Genomic DNA, 21918 nt, shown 5'->3' on the forward strand with positions numbered 1-21918 from the left:
CAGATTTTCACTCTGCGTTAAATATGAATGAACATTTATTTGGTTATTTTATTTGAAACTTTCTGTCACTTCATAAGTGTAGCAAATCTTCCCAGCCAGATCCTCTACCTTCTAAACTTGGGTGTGGGCTCGAGCTGAAGAAGCCCAGTCATAACCAGTAGCACTCACTTCTCATGAAGATGGCTACCAGATCTCAGATTCTAACATAAGGACCCCGAAATCTTACACCACTCTTCAGACACTCCTCCACTATTCAGGTCCAGGAAGAAGGGAAATGGTGGGAGAGTATCATAAACAGCTTGGTGTCTGAAAAAGGCCCTTCTCCCCACCCCATCTTCTGCTGGAGGGAAGGGAGAGGATTCAGAATATCCTACAAGTTAACTCAACTAGTTAGGTCTTCGTCACCCAGCCTCATTAGTCCATAAGTCCTGGATACTCTCATCATCGGTAACCCCACTGTGATTTACCACTAAAGACAGCCTCTAATTCACCCCACACTGGAATCTTCCTTTGAGTCATTTTCCTTAAAGGGTTGAAGCACTTCCGGTTACACTGAGCAGTGAAGCTTTTTTTTTTTTTCTTTTCCTTTAAGGTATCATTTACATGCAGTAAAGTGCACAAATCCTAAACTTGAAGAATTTTACTTAGTGTATGGCCATACCATACACTAAAACCACGATACAGAATATTTCCAATACTTCAGACACTTCCCTAGGTCTGTTTCCAGTCTGTGTCTGTCCAAAGGTATGTGCTATTCTAATTTCTATCATCATCACTCAGTTTTTCTTGTTCTTGAACTTACATAAATGAAATCATATGAACTTTTTTTGTATCTGGCTTCTTTTGCTCAGCATTATTCATCTGTGAATAATATTGTACGAGTGGTCCATTTATTTTAGCTGCATAGTACCCTACTCTATGAATATTCCACATTATATCTGTCCATTCTCTTACTGGTGAACATTTGAGGGTTTCCTGTTTGGCACTATTGTGAATAATTTGGGGCTCTATGAATAGACTTATCTATCTCTTTTGATGGGCATTGCTTTTCTTCAGAGTTCAATCGCTGAATCATAAGGTAGGTTTAGGTTAAGTAGGTACTATCAAATCTTCCAAAGTGGCTGAACCAATTTACACTCTTAACACATCCTTGGCAACACTTCATATGGTTAGTTTTCTAAACTTCAGCCATTCTGTTGAAGAGTAGTATCTCATTGTGGCTTTCCTTTGCATTTTCCTGGTGACTACCAACACTGAACACTTTTTCAAGTGCAGGGCCCAGGGCACTAGGGGCACTCTGAGGCCTACACTTGCCCACCAAGTATCCCCATGCCTGAGGGAATGGAACAACTGAAAAAGCACATGACAGATGGAGAGAGAAGAAAGGATAAAGCACTTTTTCTGCTTTTTATTTATTTTTAAATTTTTGTTGTTTATATACTTTTTAAAGATTTTATTTATTTGACAGTAGGAGAGGGAACACAAGCAAGGGGAGTGGGAGAGGGAAAAGCAGGCTTTCTGCTGAGTAGGGAGCCTAATGTGGGGCTTGATCCCAGGACCCTGGGACCATGACCTGAGCAACCCAGACACTCCACTTTCCCTGCTGTTTAAAGAATGGGTCACACAAGTATGTGCCTGGGCTCCATCCTCAGTCTGCTGAGTTCAAATCTTCAGGATAGGGTCTGAGATCCGGCAGTTCATCAAGAAGCCAACATGATTGCTATGTTTTGTAGACGGTTTCCAATCAACATATAAGTATATTCAGTTCTTGCAGGGCTAGATAAACAAACAGGGAAACAAACAAACCATCCACACAAGTTCTCTCCAAGGCCCTTCACTGTAGTCTTGAAAGAGGCCTCTCTATGCGCTGACTTCACTTTCCTTCCATCCACCCCTCAACCCTCTGCAAACCTGAAGTCATTCCACAGAAACTGCTCTTGCCAAGGTCAACGAGTACATTTTAGCTGCAAAATGCGGGGGTATTTTTTAGTTCTTGCAATAGAAACCTTATTGTTGATTATTTGCCTGTCTTCTAATATCTCCTTTAAATGCCCTCTTTCCTTGGGATGCCTGGGTGGCTCAGTTGGTTAAGCAGCTGCCTTCGGCTCAGGTCCTGGGATCAAGTCCCACATCGGGCTCCTTGCTTGGCAGGGAGCCTGCCTCTCCCTCTGTCTCTGCCTGCCATTCTGTCTGCCTGTGCTTGCTCTCTCTCCCTCTCTCTCTGACAAATAAATAAATAAAATATTTTAATAAATAAATAAATAAATAAATGCCCTCTTTCCCAATCAGGATGGACCTCTAGGAGCCTAATTGATACTTTGAGATCCTTCCCTCTGGCCACAGATGACTGGACGAGGGATGACCACTTAAACCTATTCTAGGAAAATTGGATTCTCTCTTTCTCTCTGTCTTTCCTTTTGCTCTCTCTACTTCCTTCCCTGTCTCGTACTTTCTCCTCTTCCCTCCCTCTCTTCTTCATTCCCTCTTTCTCTCTCCCCTCTTCCCTATTCTCTCTCAGGAACTGAGATTCTAGTTTAGTCTGGGTAAGGCTTTGAACTAGGCAAGCGCCTTCCAGTTATGTCGCCCCATGAGCCAAGGAAAGGATACCTGCGAAAAGCAGAGACATCAGGCATGCAGAGAAAAGCTGCAAGGCTGCTAAAAGCTTTAAGTTCTTACCTGTAGACCTTCCTGCTCTTGAGTCCATGTGATACTCCTGTTCTCTTCTAATCTGTCCTCTCCTTTTTCTTGAGCTAACTCAAGCTGGTTTCTGTTACCTGCAGCTGAAGAGTCCCAGTAACTACCACCCTTGCTTCTCTCAGCTCCTTGTAAGTGTTGGCTCCTGCTAAGGACTCAGTACTTCTTGACCCCTTTCTTCTTTATATGTGCCCCCTGCTGGGTCTCCTACTGCTCCAGTCACATCTTCATAGTCTTCCCTGCTGGGTCCTCTTCTGCTTCTCTCCGAAATATACTCTTCCTCGGGTTTGTCTCTGCTCCTCCCTTGTTTTCATTTCACCAACCCCAAACATTCCACTTGTCATCTCTATGTGGTATGTGGAGGTACCCAGCCATCACTCATCTCCTGAACTCCAGATCCACTTATCTCCCTGCCCTCTGCTTGCGTGACCCACGAGTGCCTCGGACTCACACGTCCACACCCCGGGTCATTATCATCGCTTCCTCCCAAACCTGGTCTTCCCCCTGTGTTCTCTCTCTTAAGGAATGGTACCACTCAGCTGTTCGACCTGGCCGTGTCCCTAAATCCTCCCTCTCGCTCCCTTACATCCACCGTCACCCCGTCAGCAAGGACCCCAGTCCTGTCCATTCAATTTCCTAAATATTTCTTGAAATCATTGGCTTCCCAGCCTCTGGGCTGGTTTAGGCCACATTCTTTCTCCTCCACTGTCCTATTCAGTCATTTTCTTCTTGTGTTGGCCCTCCTTCTCCCCACCACCCTACTCCTCTTTCTACTTTATAGCCACAGTAATCTCTCTCAAACAAAAACTGGATGCAAATGCTTCCATGTCCCATGTCCCTGTTCTCCTGGGGTTACAGCCTAGACTTTTTAATATGGTACAGGAGATCCTGTGTGATCTGCCTTCAGGCCTCAGCCTCCAACCGCAGGAGATCCCTCCATGATCTCACAGGCTCTCTGAGTCTTCGGGCCCTTGCTTAAGCTTCTCCTCTGCCCACCACTCTTCTTCTGGCCCCCTTCCCCCTTCTCAGCTTGGTTGACTCTTACTAATCATTCAGGTCTCAGCTTTACTGTCTCTTCTGTGGAAGCCTTCCTTCACCTTTGCCCCCAAACTGCTCCCATTACACTATCATGCTGCATTATGATTGCCTGTTCACTTATCCGTCCCTCTCATTAGAGGATAAGCTTTTTTTTTTTTTTTAAGCTTTTTTTTTTTTTTTATTTGTGTGTGAGAGAGAGTGAACAGGGAGGGGAATAGAGGGAGAAGGATATGAAGAAGCAGACTCCCCACTGAGCAGGGAGCCCACATTCCCAGGACCCTGGGATTAACTTGAACCTATGGCAGACGCTTAGTTTACTGAGCCACCCAGATGCCCAAATCATAAGCCTTATGAAGGCAGGGCCAGTAGCCTCACCTTTTAGTCAGTGCCTGACACATGGTAGGGATTCATATTTGTTGAATAAACAAGTGAATGTGAAAGCCCTTCAAGTTCTTTAATATAGATAAGGCAGGTTTAGGGATGGGGAAGGGGAAATGAGATTAGAGAATAAGTAGGATGTAGACGTGGAAGAGATCACATCTTAGGCAAAGTTTAATTTTGATTCTATCAGTGAGAGGGAGATGGATAAATTTTACTCTGCAAATTCACAGTCACTCAAGATGGTCAGTTGTTTCATCTCCCTGTGCCATATCACCTCTGAACGTCAGCTTGTGCTGATCCCCTGCCTAAAATTCCATTCCTATTTCAGTCACACCTCACCCGCTCTCTGAAGCTTTCCCAGGCTGAGCCAGACTCTCCCTGTTTCCCTCAGATTCTACAACGTTCTGAGCCAATATTACATGGTCTGTTCCGTTGACTGGGTGCTGTCATTTAACTATGGGTCACCTCACCCTTCTGTAAACCAGAATATAAGCAAGAGTGACTTTAAGCAAAAAGAAAGGAGATTGTGTACACAAACATTGCAAAGAGTGTCCAAATGAATATTATCCTTCCAAATAATCCTTATTCAAAATAGTTTTAGAATTGTTCTTTGGGAAAGGCTTTAGATCTATCTTATGAAGTGTGTGAGAAATAGATTTGTTCTTTATTCTAACCCTGAATTTTTGGCCTCCAACATATTTACTCAGCTTGCTCACCTACCTTATTTTGCAGACTTGCCTCCAAATGACTCTTTTATATATAAATTGTAACAGCATGTCCAATCAGAAAAGCAGAACCACTATGTGTGAGATGGATTGAGGGATTTGTTTCACAGCTCAGACTTTCCACAGTCGTGAGAGCTGTCAGAGATGCCTGTTGCCTGTGCATCTGGGATGGGCCTGAGAGCTCTTTAGACCAGCAGGTTCAGCAGGCAGGAAGAAAATCTGACACGAAGTCTAGCAGAGTGAGGACAATGTGAACCTCATGTGCATCTCTCACTATTTCCATCATTAACAACGTGCATGACATGTGGAGAAACTGCCACAGAGCTGTACCCATGTCTGGTATATGACCCTAGAGTCAAAGGGCTGGGGCAGGCAATGCAATGACAGCTCCTTTGTACACTGATGCCACAACAGACCCATAACGAGAGCCCCCCAAGATCAACAGCAATGTGTGTGAGCTACTGTGACTCTGGATACCCTACACCAACCTGCAAATTCTAAGGCCATTCTGGGAAATGTAGTTTAGCTCAGTCAGTTGATGGAGCACATTAACAGCAAGGTTATAAAACTCAAACTGACCTCCAAGAGATGGTTTGCCACCACTGAAAGTAGTCAGAAGCAAATGCCAGTGTAAGAGCATCCGGGAGGGGCCCCTGGGTGGCTCAGTTGGTTGAGCATCTGCTTTCAGCTCAAGTCATGATCCTGGGGTCCTCAGATCGAGTCCCACATTGGGCTCCCCACTTGGTGGGGAGTCTGCTTCTCCCTCTCCCTCTGCCCCTGCTCTCTCGCTCTCTCTCTCTCTAATAAATAAATAAAATCTTAAAAAAAAAAAAAAGCATCCAAGAAAGTTGGACACAGGTGTAGAATCTTTAGAGTGAGTGGCAGGCAAATGCATCCAAGAAGGTCAGATTGACTTCTTTAAAAAAAGAACCATGTTTGGGGCGCCTGGGTGGCTCAGCGGGTTAAGGCCGTTGCCTTCGGCTCTGGTCATGATCCCGGGGCTCTAGGATCGAGCCCCACATTGGGCTCTCTGCCCCGCAGGGAGCCTGCTTCCTCCTGCCTCTCTGCCTACTTGTGATCTCTGTCAAATAAAAAAAAAAGAAAAGAAAAGAAAAAAAAAAAGAACCATGTTCATTTGGTTATGTAGCATTCTGATTTTTTTGATGGGGAAATATTTATATTATATAAAATATTATTAATTAATTATTAATTAATTCATCATTTATTAATTTAATTTATTATTATAAATAAAATAATATTTATAATATTATAAATATTAATAGCTATAATATTTTATAGCTATTCCTTCTACTTTCATCATTTCCCCTTCTGGTTCTAAAGTATATACATCTTTTTGTTGTTGCTGATGGTGGTGTTGGTTATATTTTAGATCAGTTGAATATTGTGGCTCATTCAGAAGTTGTTCCAAAATAATACAGAGAAATGGTTAGGTCCTGGGACAGTGTCCTGGAGCTGGCTGATCCCTTCCTCGTACCCAGGAAGGATATTCTTGCTACTTTCTTGTATCATGGATATACTTCCTAACTATAGACTTTAGAGTCCATTTTTCCTTGGGGCTTGTGGCCCTCTGGTTTTTCAGCACATATGTGCAAGTCCTTTCTTGTTACGTGACATACATCAGCTTCCTTATTTTAGCTCTCTCTAAAGGCTTTCTCCTTTAGCAATTTTAATACAGATGATTCTATTCTTGTCACCCTAGGCAAATCCAGAGGCCAGCAATAATGGTCTGTGGGCATAAAAAGGCATAAATAACAAGTGGCATGGTTCGTGCATCACCTTTCAGTCTGCTCAATCCCTGGTTCTTTTTTTCATTTCTCGAACAAAGCCCAGAGGCTTTTGGTCCCTAACATGACACTAATGCATCCACCACCTTGACCTTTGCCGCCGAAGTTTTTAAAATTGTACATACAAACAAATGTACTATTTTAACCATTTTTCAGTGTACAATTCAGTAGTCTTAAGTACATTCACAATGGTGTGGCAACCAATCTCCAGAACTCTTTTCATCTTGCAAAACTGAAACTCTGTACCCCTTTAAACACTATCTCATCCCCCGCCCCCACCCAGTTCCTGGTGACCACCATTCTACTTTCCTACTCTGAATCTGACTCCTCTAGGTACATCATGTAAGTGGAATGCTGTAGTATTTGTCTTTTTGTGACTGACTTATTTCACTTAATGTCCTTGAAGTTCGTCCATGGTGTAGCATGTGTCCAAATTTTCTTCATTTTTAAGAATGAATAATATTCCATTGTATGTACATACACCATTTTGTTTACCCATTCATCCATCTACAGACACTCGGGCTGCTTCCACCTTTTTGCTATTGTGAAAAATGCTATGAACGTGGGTGTAAAGTATCTCCCTGAGACCCTGCTTTCAGTTCTTTTGGGTGTATACTCAGAAGTGTACCTGCCAGATCATATAGTCATTCTATTTTTAATTTCTTGAGGAACTCCTGTACTGCTTTCCACAGCAGTATTTTACATTTCCGTCAAAAGTGCACAAGGGTTGTAATTTCTCTACATCCTCAGATAACACTTGTTATTTTCTCTGAGCTTTTCTTTTAATAGTAAGCATGCTAGTGGGTATGAGGTGATACCTCCTCATGGTTTTGATGTGCATTTCCTTAATAATTAGTGATGTTGGGCATCTTTTCATGTACTTATCCGTTTGCATATCTTCCTTGGAGAAATGTCAGTAGCTCATTTCTTTTTATTGCTGAATCATATTCCATGATACTGATGTACTACAGTTTACTTATCCATTCCCATATTGAAGAACATCTTGGTTGCTTTCAAGAATGCTTCTGCAACAATATGTGTAGATTTCTGCAAAAACATACATTTTCAACTCATTTGGGTAAATACCAAGGAGTGTGATCACTGGATCAAATGGTGACCTATGTTTAGTTTTATTAAAGAAAAACAAAAAATCCTGCCAAACTGTCTTCCAAAGTGACAGTGCCATTTTGTATCCCCACCAGCAATGAATGAGAATTCCTGTGGCTCCACAATGCTGTCATCATTTGGTGTTGTCAAAGAACAGAAGTTAGAATAGAAGAAATTATACCCACCCCTCCCCGCAGGCTACCCTCCGAGGCTCTACCTGCGGCCCTGAAAGATGTCTCTTGATGTCTTTCTTGAGGACAGTAACTACTTCTCTTTCCTCTTTGTATAGGAAGAAGTGTAGGGTCTGGCATAGAGGATGCTCCTTGTTTGTGGAATGAATGAATGAGTGAATGAAACAGTAACACACATTTTGTATGCACTTTGCATCCATGATTCCTCTAGGCCTAATACATATCCCACCTTCCAGCCTGGTCCCCAGATCACATTTTTTCTCTTTAGTTCATAATTCCCAAACTCACGGGAAAATATCCTTACTGAAACCTGAGTCTCAAAAGAAGAGAGAAGAGTCCCAGTGGCTTAAAAGGAATAATGCTCAGTTAGCCCCTGTTCAGACTCTGGCACTTTCTAATGGAATAATCTCATTCTGAGCTGTGCTGTTCCATGAACAGTGGCCTTTGGCCAACCCAGAACTGAGGAGCTCTCCTCCCTTCACTGAACATTCAGAAATATATTTTTGGGTTGTTTTGTTTATTTGTTTTACAATAAGCATGCATGACTTTAGGAAGCAGAGGAACCAGGGATTTTTTAACTATAAAAATACACTTTATTATTGGTAGAGTATTGGTCAGAATGTTACTGTATTCTATTTTTGTTGATTATTGTTTTGAGGTACACCTATATAATTATGGACAATATTTTGAGAATATTTTCACCCTTTATAACCCACAGTTCCTAGCTTTACTGAGGTTCCCATATCAATGAGTTTCTTACATAGTGTAGAGAAGACAGATGCTCCTTCAGCCATTTAGCTGTGAAGCGTGGTGTCTCTTCGGCACATTATTTTTGGCTGTGGATAATAGCCAGAGTAGGAGGCTATGATAAGGATGGTTCATTGTGGAGAGGTAGAAGTGTGGGAAAGGAGAGAAGCTAGAGATGGTCAGATGCCAATATCAGGCATCTCAGCACTCCTTCCCAGCTGAGCCTCAAGGTGAGGAGACTGTAGAGACAGCAGGTTAGGCACTGATGTGTCCAAGTCAATAGGATTCGAATATTCCATTCCCCATGCGTGATTCAGGGAGGCCACAGGCCTATGGGAGCGCAGCCTTTAAATTTTCTACATCCAACAGGGAGGGAGAGTAACAGTGTGGTCTCAAAGAAGGCAGGAAAGTGGGAGACAAAGACCTGGCTCCCTACAACCTGCATATGGCATACAGAGTATCTAGGAGTTCCCAAGCTCCTTAGCAAGGTGACATGAAATAGCAGAGGCCTGATGGAATAAGCAATCTCAAGTCAGGATGAAGATGTCTCAGTGTATAGCGCTTTTAAAAATCAGACTCCTGATGCCTGGGTGCTGAGTTGGTTAAGCCTCTGGTTTTGGCTCAGGTCATGATCCTGGAGTCCCAAGATCAAGCCCCATCTCCGGCTTGCTGCTCATCGGGGAGTCTGCTTCTCTCTCTCCCTCTGCCTTCCCCCACCCCCACTCCTGCTCTCCACTTGCTCTCTCTCTCTCTCAAATAAATAAAATCTTTTTAAAAAATCAGACTTCAGGTACCAGTGCCATTGAGAAACAAAGAACAGATGAGGCCAGCCCAGGAGCCAGGCTAAGAAGCAGAGGTCATGAGGATCTGAGTCTTCTTCTCTCCTAGTGCCATGAGGTCAGATAAGCTCCCACTTACCTAAAACATCATCTTTCCAAGAGAGAAATGCTGAGAAGAACTCAGCATTTATGTGAACTCTGGGTCATTAAGAAGAGATTATCTAGATAATGCAAATAGAGATACTGGTGATTTACAAGTTTAAAGATTGTTTCTTTCTCTCACTATTCATAGGTTGAGTCCTTGCTGGGAAAATTAGATCAGTAATGGAAAAATTAAGACATTTCCTTTCCTTTCTATAACTGAGTAGTATAATGTGTATACATCCTATGCTGTCCCAAGTGTGTGGTGTTAGTTGGAGGATTTCAATTGTTTTCCTGTTGGCTTTGTGTACTTTCTTGATTTGCACAATAATCAGTCCCAGGGTACTTGAAAAACAAAGTATACACACATATGCACACACACTGTCTTATCACAACCCAGTTACTGCCATGATCACTGCTGATTCTGAGTCTCTTGGCTCCCCACCTTGTCTGAGGTTACCCTAAGTTCTAAAAGCACCTGGGACACTTCTGTGAGCTGTCATGAAAACACTATGCTGCCTATTGGATGACTTTCATCATTCCAGCTTTATATCCTTCTAGCAGAAATGTCCAGGAGCTATGTTATAACCAAATTCTTAAAAAGAGTTCTCAGAGTATTTTATTTGTATCATTTCAGGTAATGCCAACAACTTTGTGAGTTACATGGAAGAAATGGTAGTCATTCTATTTTTTAAAAATTGGTGCTCAGAAGCTTAAGTTGGGACTCAGTCTTAAAAACAGAGAGCAAACTAGGTCCTTTGACAGAGAGAATTTATTATAGGGAATTGGTTGCTGGTGTTCATATACTAGAACTGCTCATACTGATGCGGGGTTGGGAAAGAATGGTCAAGTAAGAATTCTTGAGATGTTTTGGTGCAAAAAGATGCTTTTATTATAGTACAGGTACAGGACCCGTGGCCAGAAAGAATTGCACTTTGGCAACTATGTGCTTAGTGCCCAGGGGTGTGGAGGGGACAATGAAGCCAGTATTAGATCATAAATGTCTTCTTAGAATTTCTACTTGTAAAACGACTTTCATAAGATTTCTCTGGTGCTTATCATTCAGCTCGATATTCACTATGGGTGAGATGTACAGGCAGTCACTAGACCCTTTAAGAATGCAGCTGCCAGCACCTATTTGATCCTTATCGGAGACTTGCAGGCTATATAAAGCTCAGCCTTCTGGGCTAAAGGTGAACATTTTTCTTTTTCTGTCCCTCCTCAATACCAGCTTCACTTCAGGGATGTCATGTTGGTAGTTGAAAACTATCCATCATAAGTGATTTATATTATGAAAAATCAGCACACATTACAAAACAGGTTTCTTTTTGTTTTTCTGGAGAGCTGGTTATTAAATATTTACCAGCACACCCCTGCTTATAGGTATTGGAGGACTGGGGGGAAAAAGAGAGCATTAAAATAACACAGAGATAGTAAATGGAGAAAGCAGCTATCACCTCATGACTGGGAAACAAAGGATAGAGACAGGGCTATGAAAATCTGGGGGCGCGGAGGAGGGACTCAGAACCTGGGGTCAGACTGCAGAGGAGGGGGCATGATGATACTGCATTGGGATGCTGATGGAAACTGGGGGCCAGAACGGACCACTGGTGCTGAGGTGAGATTGACAGGGACTGCAGACCACAAGCAAGGAATGTGTCTCTCCTCCCCCTGCCTCAAGTCCCCCTCTAGCACCCCTATTGGCAAAACTTAACTGGGAGCAGCAGCAAAGGAGAAATACAGTTTGCAGAGTCCCAGCTGCAGCCTTTCAAAACCGCATACAGAAGGTGGGTTGGGATGGGAACTAAGAGCTTAATAACTAGCATATTTTAAGCAGCTTGCCCAAGGTCACACAGTTCAAGTGTGGCCTGTCTTGTTCACTGCAATGTCTCGGCGCTAGAAAAGTCCCTACTATGTAATATGCGCTCAGTAAACATTTCTGTAAGGAAGGAGAGAAGGCAGGCTAGGCGAGCCCAGTTCTACAACACACATTTAAAGGCAAAAAGAGTCCAAAATGTCCCTGGTTGTCCGCCCCAGTTGTGTAATCATAGCCCCAAGTATGTCTTTCTACTTGATGCACTGTCTCCCAGTGCAGCTGTAGTAGCTAACTAAGGAGGTACAATAGCCTGGTGCTTTGGAGAAATGTGGACCTGGATTCAAATCCCAATCCCACTATTCAAGAACTATATGGCTTTGGGCAGATGACTCAGGGTCTCTAAGCCTTGGTTTCCTCATCTGTAAAATGGAGATGATAACGGTGTGCCAGACTTAAATGAGGTAATTGTGTGTGGCACCTGCTCAGTCGATGCTCACTGTTACTTCCACCCCAGCTCCAGAAGGGTGAGCAGGTAAGTGGTGGGCTGGGGTCAGGTAGGGATCAGCGACCCTGTTGTTCTGGGCTTCCTTCCCATGCTGGCCAGTGCTGGCCAAGTCCTGGGCTGGAGGAGCAGGGGTCTGCCCATGGCTGTGACAGTCAAGCCCAAGGTTGGAAGATGGAGGCCAGGCTGGCCAGGCCAGGGCTCTGCAACCCAGAAGGGTTCCACACACCACCCTTGGAACCTCATTCTCTGGAACCTGGAGATCGGAATCTGTGTGTTTCCTAACAGCGCAATGTTTCAAAGCAAGTTTACTCCAGCCTGAGACAAACGAGGGTGTGGCGGTTCCTTATATTCAAAACGAAACAAAAGAAAAGAAAACAAAGAGAACCCCCGCCCCAAACCCAGGAAGGCCTACGGACTTTTCCCAGGCAGAAGGTGCAGCAGGAGTTGAGCGAGCTCCTCTGCGGCAGCGAGCGAGCGCCTCTGGGGCTGCTGCCCGGATCCAGAGCCTAGGAACACAGGTCCGGGGTCCTGTGCCTCCAAGGCCCCGGGGCTGCAGGGGTGGGGCGGGCGGGGTTCGCTCTGCCCAGCCGGGGCTTGGGCTGGGGGCCGAGCGCACGGTCGGGCTCGGCTGCGCTCCGCCCCGGGAAGCACCCGCTCCCCCTGCCGGAATCCCGGGAATGTCGCTGGTCGGGAAGCAGCTGGACCGCCTCTGGGCAGAGGGAGAGGTCGAACCTGGAATTTCTCGGGCGCTTTTGCACAATATCCCCCCAAGCGTTTCAGTCCCGTGAAGTAGAAGTCCACGGAGCGGGGGGTGTGAGAAGGAAGCGGCCTACTTCTCCGGGAAGACTTAGTCGCGGCAAAGGCCCCAGCTCGTAGCCCCTATAAATGGCTCTTCCTGGCTCGAAAGATCCCTTCTTTGTGTCTGAGGGAGGAAGCCCTTCCCCGCTTGGAAACCGACAGGGCCACCCCGGGGCAGGCGTTTCCAGCTGGATTGTCGCCATCTCGTGGCAGGATTGGGTGGCCACATTGGAACCTTGGCCAGCCCGCCATGCGTGCCACTTTCTTGGGTCTCCAGGTACCTTTGCTTCTTTCCTCAACCAGCTAGCAATGGGTGTTTAAAAAATCATGTTCCCTGGCATGGGAGTTGAACTGTAATGCCTCTGCGTGCCACCTCCCATTCGCAGGTGCTTGTGCCTTCCTAAAGGCAACCAAGTGTTACCTGGAGAGTCCAGGAGAGAGCAGTTGCCTTCCTGAGGGGCTCTGCCACCTGAGGCACGATGAGCAACTTGAACAAGGCGCCAATCCCCCACCAATTTCCCATGATACAAACCAATGATTAAGAAGACAGAGACGCACTCTGTCTTGTTCCCAGTGGTTAGTAATGTTATTATACTTGATGAGTATTATTAAAGGACCCCTGTTATTAAAGACTCCCTATTATTATTGTTATTATTATTATTCAGCGTTTATAATATATTCTGTATTTCCAAAGCACTCAAAGACTATTATCTCCCTAAGCTTTCCAAACACTCCGTAGAGGCAGGCTTCAGCTTATAAAGTAGGGAAACTGAGGCACTGTAATTAGTGCGAAGTTCATAGATTGATGAGTCACCAGTAGTCATTTCTTCCTGGATGATTATTGTCTCACTCCAAAGTGTCAGAGATGCCAGTAGATGGTAAATAGACACCCTAACTTGGGAAACTAGTTCTCTCATCCACTTTTACGACCCATTGTAATCACATTAGAAACCCAGTTCCTGGAGTTTAAAACTTAGAAGTCATGTGCTCATTGCATTGAGCATATGGATGATGTTAATTGTATTTTATTTTATTTTTACAAGTCAACATAACCCATTAAAAAAAAAAAGCAGGGATGTTACAATCAATAAACCAGATGTATCTTGATTTGGAGAATAGATTGGTTTTCAAGACAAATACCCCATTCATTAGACACAACAAGCATAAAAAAGACCAATAAAAGACAATCATCTTATTTTAGTGTCTATTATCCTTTCAGAGACAAGAGTTTTCTGCTTTCAGATTTTTGTTTCTTCTAAGAAGTTTACAGTCTTATCAGTAGGCACACTCGTATTACCATGGTACCTTAAGTTCTTTCAATAACAGCTTTTTCTCCAAAAGCGCCAACAAAATAAGTAAACTTTGCTCTCCTCATAGAAAGTGCCCCTCTTCTTTCTCCCACTCCCTCAAAAAAAGAGAGAAAAAAACATCCTATCATTCTGGAAGTCTCCAAGGGAAAGCCTAGGTTTGAATTCAGAGCCAGGTTGGGGCTGAGGCAAATGAGGGTTTGAGAGGCTTGTCCCCACCATCAGTTGCAGAGTTGAGTCTTGCCCCAGCAAAGCGACAGAGTTGAGGAAGTTTTTCCTGGGAGCCTTCCCATACAACCTTCAGTGTTCTTTCTTTACCTCGTTCTCATCCAAAAGAATACATGTCTAAATGTGTGTTTTTAAAGAAGTTAAGGGAGTTGTTGGTCTGGGGTGTATCAGGTCGGCCTTCTCAACCTTTGTTTAAGTTCATTCACCTGGTTCATTCGCTCAGAAGGAATGGGTTCATGAATTGTATTAATAAATAGCTTCCCTTTATGGACCTATGATAAGTTATTCCTAGGCAGCCATTCTTTGAAGTAGATCCTCATTATTCCCACTTTACAGGTAAGGAAACTAAACTTCAAAAAATCTCAGATAAGCTGCCCATAGTCACACAGCTTGGGAAGAGCTGGGATAGGTATACCAGGCTGCAACTTCTGTGCCCACAGAAATAGGAAGCTACCTGCACAGTTAGGACTCCTTCAGGTAGGAAAACGAGACTTAGGAGTATGATAGGTAAATAGGAAAGGAGTTAAAAAGTAATGCAGAAGGACAAAAAGCTTGTAGTCAGTAAGGAAAGATTCCTGTGTGTACACCCAGCATGTATATACCGTGTCTACAGAGTAGACTCTTGGGGCTAGCCTGTAGGAGTTTGCCCAGTTTGCCAGCCAACCCCATCATTTTGCTTTCTGCCTTAGGCGGGCTGGACACGGTGGGGTAGGGCGGTCAGTCGGTGCAGAAGCACGTGACTCTCCGAAGTCTTTCTGACTCCTTCAACTTCCAGCCAGTGGGGAGGAAGATTCTTCAAGGAGATCCCAGCCTTTGCCAGATACAAAGAGAGTCCAAAGCCCTAGGCAATCCCAGTTGGAAAACAAATACTCAGGGTTTACTAGTGTGGTAAATGGGATTTTTCCATGGGGTACAGGACACACTGAGTAGGTTGATGTGAAGATTATGTGAATTAACATATGTGCTTAGAGCAGGGTCTGCTCCACGGTAAACACAGTGCAGATATTAATATCTATTATCATTATGGTAGAAAGAAACTTTTCAACCAAAATTATCTGTGCACCTAACACTGCTGGGTGGTCCTGGGTAATATACACAACATCCCTGAGCTTCACTGTCCTCTTCTATAGCATAGGGCAATAATACCCTCCTGTGAGGGTGTTGTGAGGATTAAGTAAGTTATGTATAAAAATACTCATAATTATGGCCACAAGCAGTGGTTTGGTAAATTCCCATTTCCTTCCTTTCTTCAATTTAGCATTAATGGTTTTTTGTTGCTTTTTTTTTTGTTTTTGTTTGTGTGTGTGTGTGTGTGTGTGTGTGTGTGTGTGTGTGTGTGAAGTGGTGGGAAAAGAATAGTAAAGATGAAAATAAGCATAATGTATAAATATATCTCATAATTAAGCTATATAGATTAAAATATATTTTATAATAAAAAAGAGAACTCTGTGCTTTATAGGGTTGTCATAAGACCCAGATACAAAAGGGCATCCAAGCAGGGCCATTCCTTGGGAAAATTGTAAGGTATGTCAATAGCAAGTCTGTCTCCCCTTTTGGGTATAGTGTTTTGGTCGGGCTCAACTTTGCCTTCTCTCTAGATTGTCTGCTAGCAGGATCTTGGGGAGGAGAAAGGGGGTGGAGTGAGGAAAGGGACTTGAAATGACTCACTGAAAAGCTACAGTGTTCACCATTGCTTCAGCTCCTTTTCTTTTTCCCTGAAAAAGGTCAGCAGGGCTGAGGTGAAGGGAGAGGCTCAGGTTGGACTAGTGGCCCTCTCAGAAGCCCTGGGCGAGGGTGAGGTAGTTACCTCCATCTCTCTTCCTCAAAAGACAGAATCAGCAACATTTAGGAGCGTGTTAGAAATGGGGAGGCTTGGGGTGCCTGGGTGGCACAGTCAGTTGAGCATCTGACTCTTGGTTTTGGCTCACGTCCTGATCTCGGGGTGGTGAAATGGAGCTTTGATGTGTAACTCTGTGCTTTAGAACTCTCTCCCTCTGCCCCCCGCCCCCAATAAAGAAAGCTTTTTAAAAAAAAATACAGATGTTCAGGTCCCACTCCAGACCTACTGAATCATAACATGTGTTTTAACAAGACTCCCAGGGATTTAGATTCACACAGAAGTTTGTGAAGCACTGAGCTAGAGCCTATGGTGTCTGCTGTGGACACTTGGTTTGAACAGACATAGAGATTGGGATGTTGACTTTAAATTGTATATCTCTCTTTCATTTCCTCTTTCCTTGAATCCACCGTGTGTGCTTTATAAATGGAAAAGACAGGGGCCTACTATGGCAAGAGTGATCACCTTAATGGATAAGAACTCTCAAGAGGCCCAGAAGTGGGAGATGGTCCAGATAACGATTGAAAATTCACTTTGGTGGCAAGGAAGGTGGCAAGGGCAATGCTCTGTCAGGTGGTATTTATGGTGTACCCACTGTGTGCTAGGCCCCGACTCTGTGCAAATGGAAAGCACTGGACTGAGAGTGTTCAGGAGATCTGGGCTCTGTTCCAAACTTCACTTTTAAGTAGCTGGGCAATTCCCGTCACCCCCCAGCATCTTTGTTCTCCATCCGCAAAATCTGTGAGTCAGTTTAGAAGATCCTAAATTCCCATCCGAATCTAAAATGTCTGTGATTCCACTCGTCCTAGCCTCAAAATCTTAGGATAATTTGGTAGACAAAATGATTTTACATGATTACACATGAAACAGAGGGCAACCCAGGACAGGATATGATTAAGGTCTGAGTTGTGCGGAATTTACAGCGGGATTAAGAACTGGAAGCTGTGTGTAAAGGGCAGGGTCTGGACCCTCCCTAAACTCCTCCCCCTCGCTCCCGGAGCCAATAGGGAGGGGGGGCGGGCTGGACTTTCACGCCTGGCCACAAGGTGTCGCTGTCATGATGTGAAATCCTTGGCTGGCACGCACGCTTCCCGGGAAAATCTTTGCTGCCCATCTGGGTAAAGGGACACCCGTGGCTTCCATACCTAAAAACACGGGTTTCTAAGGTTATGAGAAGCTCAGAGCACAAGGTCGCCTTTTGTCTAAGGAGAGAGCAGTGCGTATACTCTGCCCTGCTCAAGTTGGCTTAGAGGTCACAAAAGAAGCGACGAGTAAGAAGAACGTCGGTGCAGAGCACATAAAGAAGCCCACCTCTTACATGCGCGCGCACACACACACACACGCGGGCGCGCGCGGTTTTTGGACATCGAGGTATTAAAACCCCCGCCCCCTTCCCACACGCTCAGGTCAGCTCCTCGCTTGCCCTGCAAGTAATCACAAAAAATACTAGCCTAAATTGGAAGCCCTCCCTTCACTTGCTCATCCCCAGGAGAGTTTGCCCTAGCCTTAGAGACGAGGTTTAGACGAGGTTTAAGACTCCGGTCTAGTCACTCTGTCCTGGCGTGAGCAGTGTCTTCTTCAAAGCCACCAGCACTCCTCAACTTCTCTCCGTTTCCTTGCCCTGGGATGGGGGACGTGTGTGAGGGAGACGTGGTGTTTATTAAGGCTCTGCTTTGTGCGGAGCTCTAGCCTAGGTGCTTTAAATTTGTTGTTCTTGGGTCCACTTCTGCACTGGTTCCCACTACTCACTCCCACCCTGCCCTTGAAAAACAACACAAACAAACTGAAAGCCTCTAAATCTCCTCGGGAAATAACCAACAGTTACTCTGAGGTGTAGGCGAAAGTGCACAGCACTTGCAGCCCCCACACCTTGGTCATTTTCAGTTCTGCTTCTTGACAATCATGTGACAATGCATTCATCATTTAACCTTTCCAAGCCTCAATTTACACATCTGTGAAGTAGAGGTTCTACAGAAGCCAATTTTTTTATTTTTAAATTTGTTGTTCTGATTTTTTTTTATTGAGGTATAATTTACATAGCACAAAGTGCACATATTATTAGCCTGTAGCCCACTGAATTTCCGGGCTAACCAAACATCCAGACCAAGAACAGAACACTGCCAGTATCCCAGAGCCCCTCATGCCCTCCTCTGGTCATAATCTTCCCCCCTTCCCACCAGGATACATACTAGACTAACTTGTCAGAGCACAAATTCACTTTTACCTATTTTTATACTTAATGGAAGTGAAAACATATAATATGTACTCTTTCATTTCTGGTTTCTTTCACTAAACATCGTATTTTTACATGTAGCAATAGTTTTTTCTTTCTACTTGCTGTATAGTGTTTCATTGTGTGAATATACAACAATTTATCCACTTTACAGTTGGATATTTAGGTAATTGCCTGTTGGAGGGCTATTATAAATAGTGCTTCTCTGAACATTCTAGTATCTCTCTCTCTCTTTTTTTCCCCAATTTTTAAAAATTGTGGTTAACATAAAATTTACCACCTTACCCGTTTTTAAGTGTGCAGTTGAGTGGCATTAAATGCATTCATAATTTCATACAACCATTACCAAAATCCATCTCCATAGCTCTTTTCATCTTATAAAACTGAAACTCTATATCCATTAAATATAATTTATTCCCTCTTCCCTCCTGTATCTGGTGGTCACCATTCTGCTTTCTGTCTCCATGATTTTGATTACTCTGAGTACCTCGGGTAAGTGGTCTAGTATCTATCTTTTGATGAGAATTTATACTCATTTCTGTTAGACACAGTATCTGTTAGATGAATATCTCTCATGAACATAGATGCAAAAGTCCTCAACCAAATATTGACAAGTCAAGTCCAACAATGTAAAAAAGAAAAATATTCCACAATGAAGTGGTTTTATATCAGGTATACAAAGCTGATTAAACATTCAAAAATCAGTGAATGTAATAAATCACACTAATAGGTTAAAGAAGAATAAATCACATGACCATATCAATAGATGCGGAAAAAACATGTGACAAAATCAAACACATTTGTGATAAAAGCTTTCAGTAAATTAGAGCTAGAAGTTAACTTCCTCAACTTGATAAAGAATATCTGCAAGGGGCGCCTGAGTGGCTCAGTGGGTTAAGGCCTCTGCCTTAGGCTCAGGTCATGGTCCCAGGGTCCAGGGATCGAGCCCCGCATTGGGCTCTCTGCTCAGCAGGGAGCCTGCTTCCCTTCCTCTCTCACTGCCTGCCTCTCTGCCTGTGATCTCTGTCTGTCAAATAAATAAATAAAATATTAAAAAAAAAAAAAAGAATAGCTGCAAAAAACCTATAGCTAACATCATTCTTAATGGTGAAAAACTGGGCACCTGGGTGGCTCAGTGGGTTAAGCCTCTGCCTTTGGCTCAGGTCATGATCTCAGCGTCCTAGGATAGAGGCCCGCATCGGGCTCTCTGCTCAGCGGAGAGCCTGCTTCCCCCTCTCTATGCCTGCCTCTCTGCCTACTTGTGATCTCTCTTTCTCTGTCAAATAAATAAATAAAATCTTAATAGTGAAAAACTCTAAATCTTTCCCACTAAGATCAGAACAAACCAAGGTTGTTCCCCCTCACCCACTCCTTTTCAGCATGATACTGGAAGTCCCAGTTAATACAACAAGAAAAAAAAAAGGAAAAAATATTTATATATATTAAAAAATATATATATATATATGAAATAAAACTGTCTTTGTTTGCAGATTACTTGATTGCCTATGTAGAAAATGCAAAGAAGTTGGGGCACCTGGGTGGCTCAGTCATTAAACACCTGCCTTTGGCTCGGTCATGATCCTGGGGTCCTGGGATCCGGCCCGACAACATCGGGCTCCCTGTTCAGGGGGAAGCCTGCTTCTCCCTTTCCCCCTCCCCCTGCTCGTGTTTCCTCTCTCACAGTGTCTCTCTCTGTCAAATAAATAAATAACATCTTAAAAAAAAGAAAAAGAAAAAGGAAATCTGAAGAAACCATTTAAAAAAAAATTTTTTTTTAAGATTTTATTTATTTGTCAGAGACAGAGGGAGAGAGAGCGAGCGAGCATAGGCAGACAGAGAGGCAGGCAGAGGCAGAGGGAGAAGCAGGCTCCCCACCGAGCAAGGAGCCCGATGTGGGACTCGATCCCAGGACCCTGGGATCATGACCTGAGCCGAAGGCAGCTGCTTAACCAACTGAGCCACCCAGGCGTCCCTGAAGAAACCATTTTTTAAAAATCCTGGAACTAATAAGTGATTATAGCAAGCTTTTAGGATACAAGGTTAATTTACAAAATCACTTTCCTCTATACCAGAAGTAAGATAGTAGAATTTGAAATTTAAAACACAATACCATTTAGATTAGTATCTCTCAAAATGAAATACTTAGATGTTAACTAACAAAATATGTATAAGATCTACGTGATGAAAACTAAGGAAGTCTGATGAAAGAAATCAAAGAAGAGCTAAATAAATGGAGAAATATTCTATATTCATGGGTAAGAAGACTCAATTTTGTCAAGATATCATTTCTCCTCTACTTGATCCAGAGATTCAATACAATCCCAATAAAATCGCAGCAAGTTATTTTGTGGATATTGACAAGCTGATTTTAAAGTTTATATGGAGAAACCAAGACCCAAAATAGCCAACACAATACTGAAGGAGAAAGGTAGAAGACTAACTAGAAAGGTCTGTTAAGACAAGAAATGTGGAAGACTAAAAAGACCCAAATTTAAGACTACCCGTAAAGCTACAATAATTGACACAGTGTTGTATTGGTGAAAAAATAGACAAGTTGACCAGTGGAACAGTATAGAGAACCCAGAAATAGACCCATGCAAACATTGTCTATTGATTTTTCACAAAGAGCAAAGACAATGCAATGGAGCAAAGATAGTCTTTTCCAAAAAATGGCTCCGGAGTGACTGGATACCCACATACAGAAACCATGAATCTTGATGCAGACTTTAAAACCTTCATATACAATTAATTCAAAACGGATCACAGACCTGTACATGAAACACAAAACTATAAAATGCCTAGAAGATAACCTAGGAGCAAATCCAGATAACCAAGGGTTTAGCAACAACTTTCTAGATACGACATCAAAGCTGTGCTCTATCAAAGAAAGAAATGATAAGCTGTATTTCATTAGAGTTAAAAAAAAAAAAAAGGTCTGCTCTGTGACAGATATGTCAAGAGAATGAATAAAGAAGCCACAGGTTGGGAGAAAATGATTGCAAAAGTCATACCTAATAAAGGATTATTACCCCAAATATAAAAATAATTCTTAAAGTACAGCAAAAAGAAAAGTAACAACCTGATTTTTAAATGGGCCAAATATCTAAGACACATCACCCAAGATGTACAGATGGCGAATAAGGTTATGAAAAGATGTTCTATGACGTATGCCATCAGGAGAATGCAGATGGAAACAACAACGAGATACCACTATACTCCTGTTGGAATGATCAGATGAAAATGGCCTAAACTATATTACAAAGCTTTAGAAATTGAAACAGTATGATATTGACATAAAAACAGACACATAGATCAACGAAACAGAATAGAGAGCCCAGTGATAAACCCATGCATATATGGTCAATTAATTTATGACAAAAGAGCCAAAAATAAACAATGGGGGAAAGGACAGTCTCTTAAATAAATAATGTTGGGAAAACTGGACAGCCACATGCAAAAGAATAAAATTCTACCCCTGTCTTACACCATATACAAAAATAAACTCAAAATGGATTAAAGACTTAAATTAAAGACTTAGAAACATAAAACTAAAAGAAAATGTAAATGATAGATAGGCTCCTTGACA

General features: G+C 43.1%; 1 long non-coding RNA gene across 1 annotated transcript; it reads left to right on the plus strand.

The window, feature by feature from the left end:
• Window positions 1-12715: 12715 nt before the first annotated feature.
• On the plus strand, window positions 12716-13367 carry LOC309871132. The gene is made up of 2 exons (XR_014315050.1): window positions 12716-13004; window positions 13114-13367. It is a non-coding gene; the product is annotated as an uncharacterized lncRNA (long non-coding RNA).
• The last annotated feature ends 8551 nt before the right edge of the window (window positions 13368-21918 follow it).

The sequence above is a fragment of the Mustela nivalis genome, assembly GCF_964662115.1.
Source record: "Mustela nivalis genome assembly, chromosome: 8".
Classification (NCBI taxonomy): Eukaryota; Metazoa; Chordata; class Mammalia; order Carnivora; family Mustelidae; genus Mustela; species Mustela nivalis.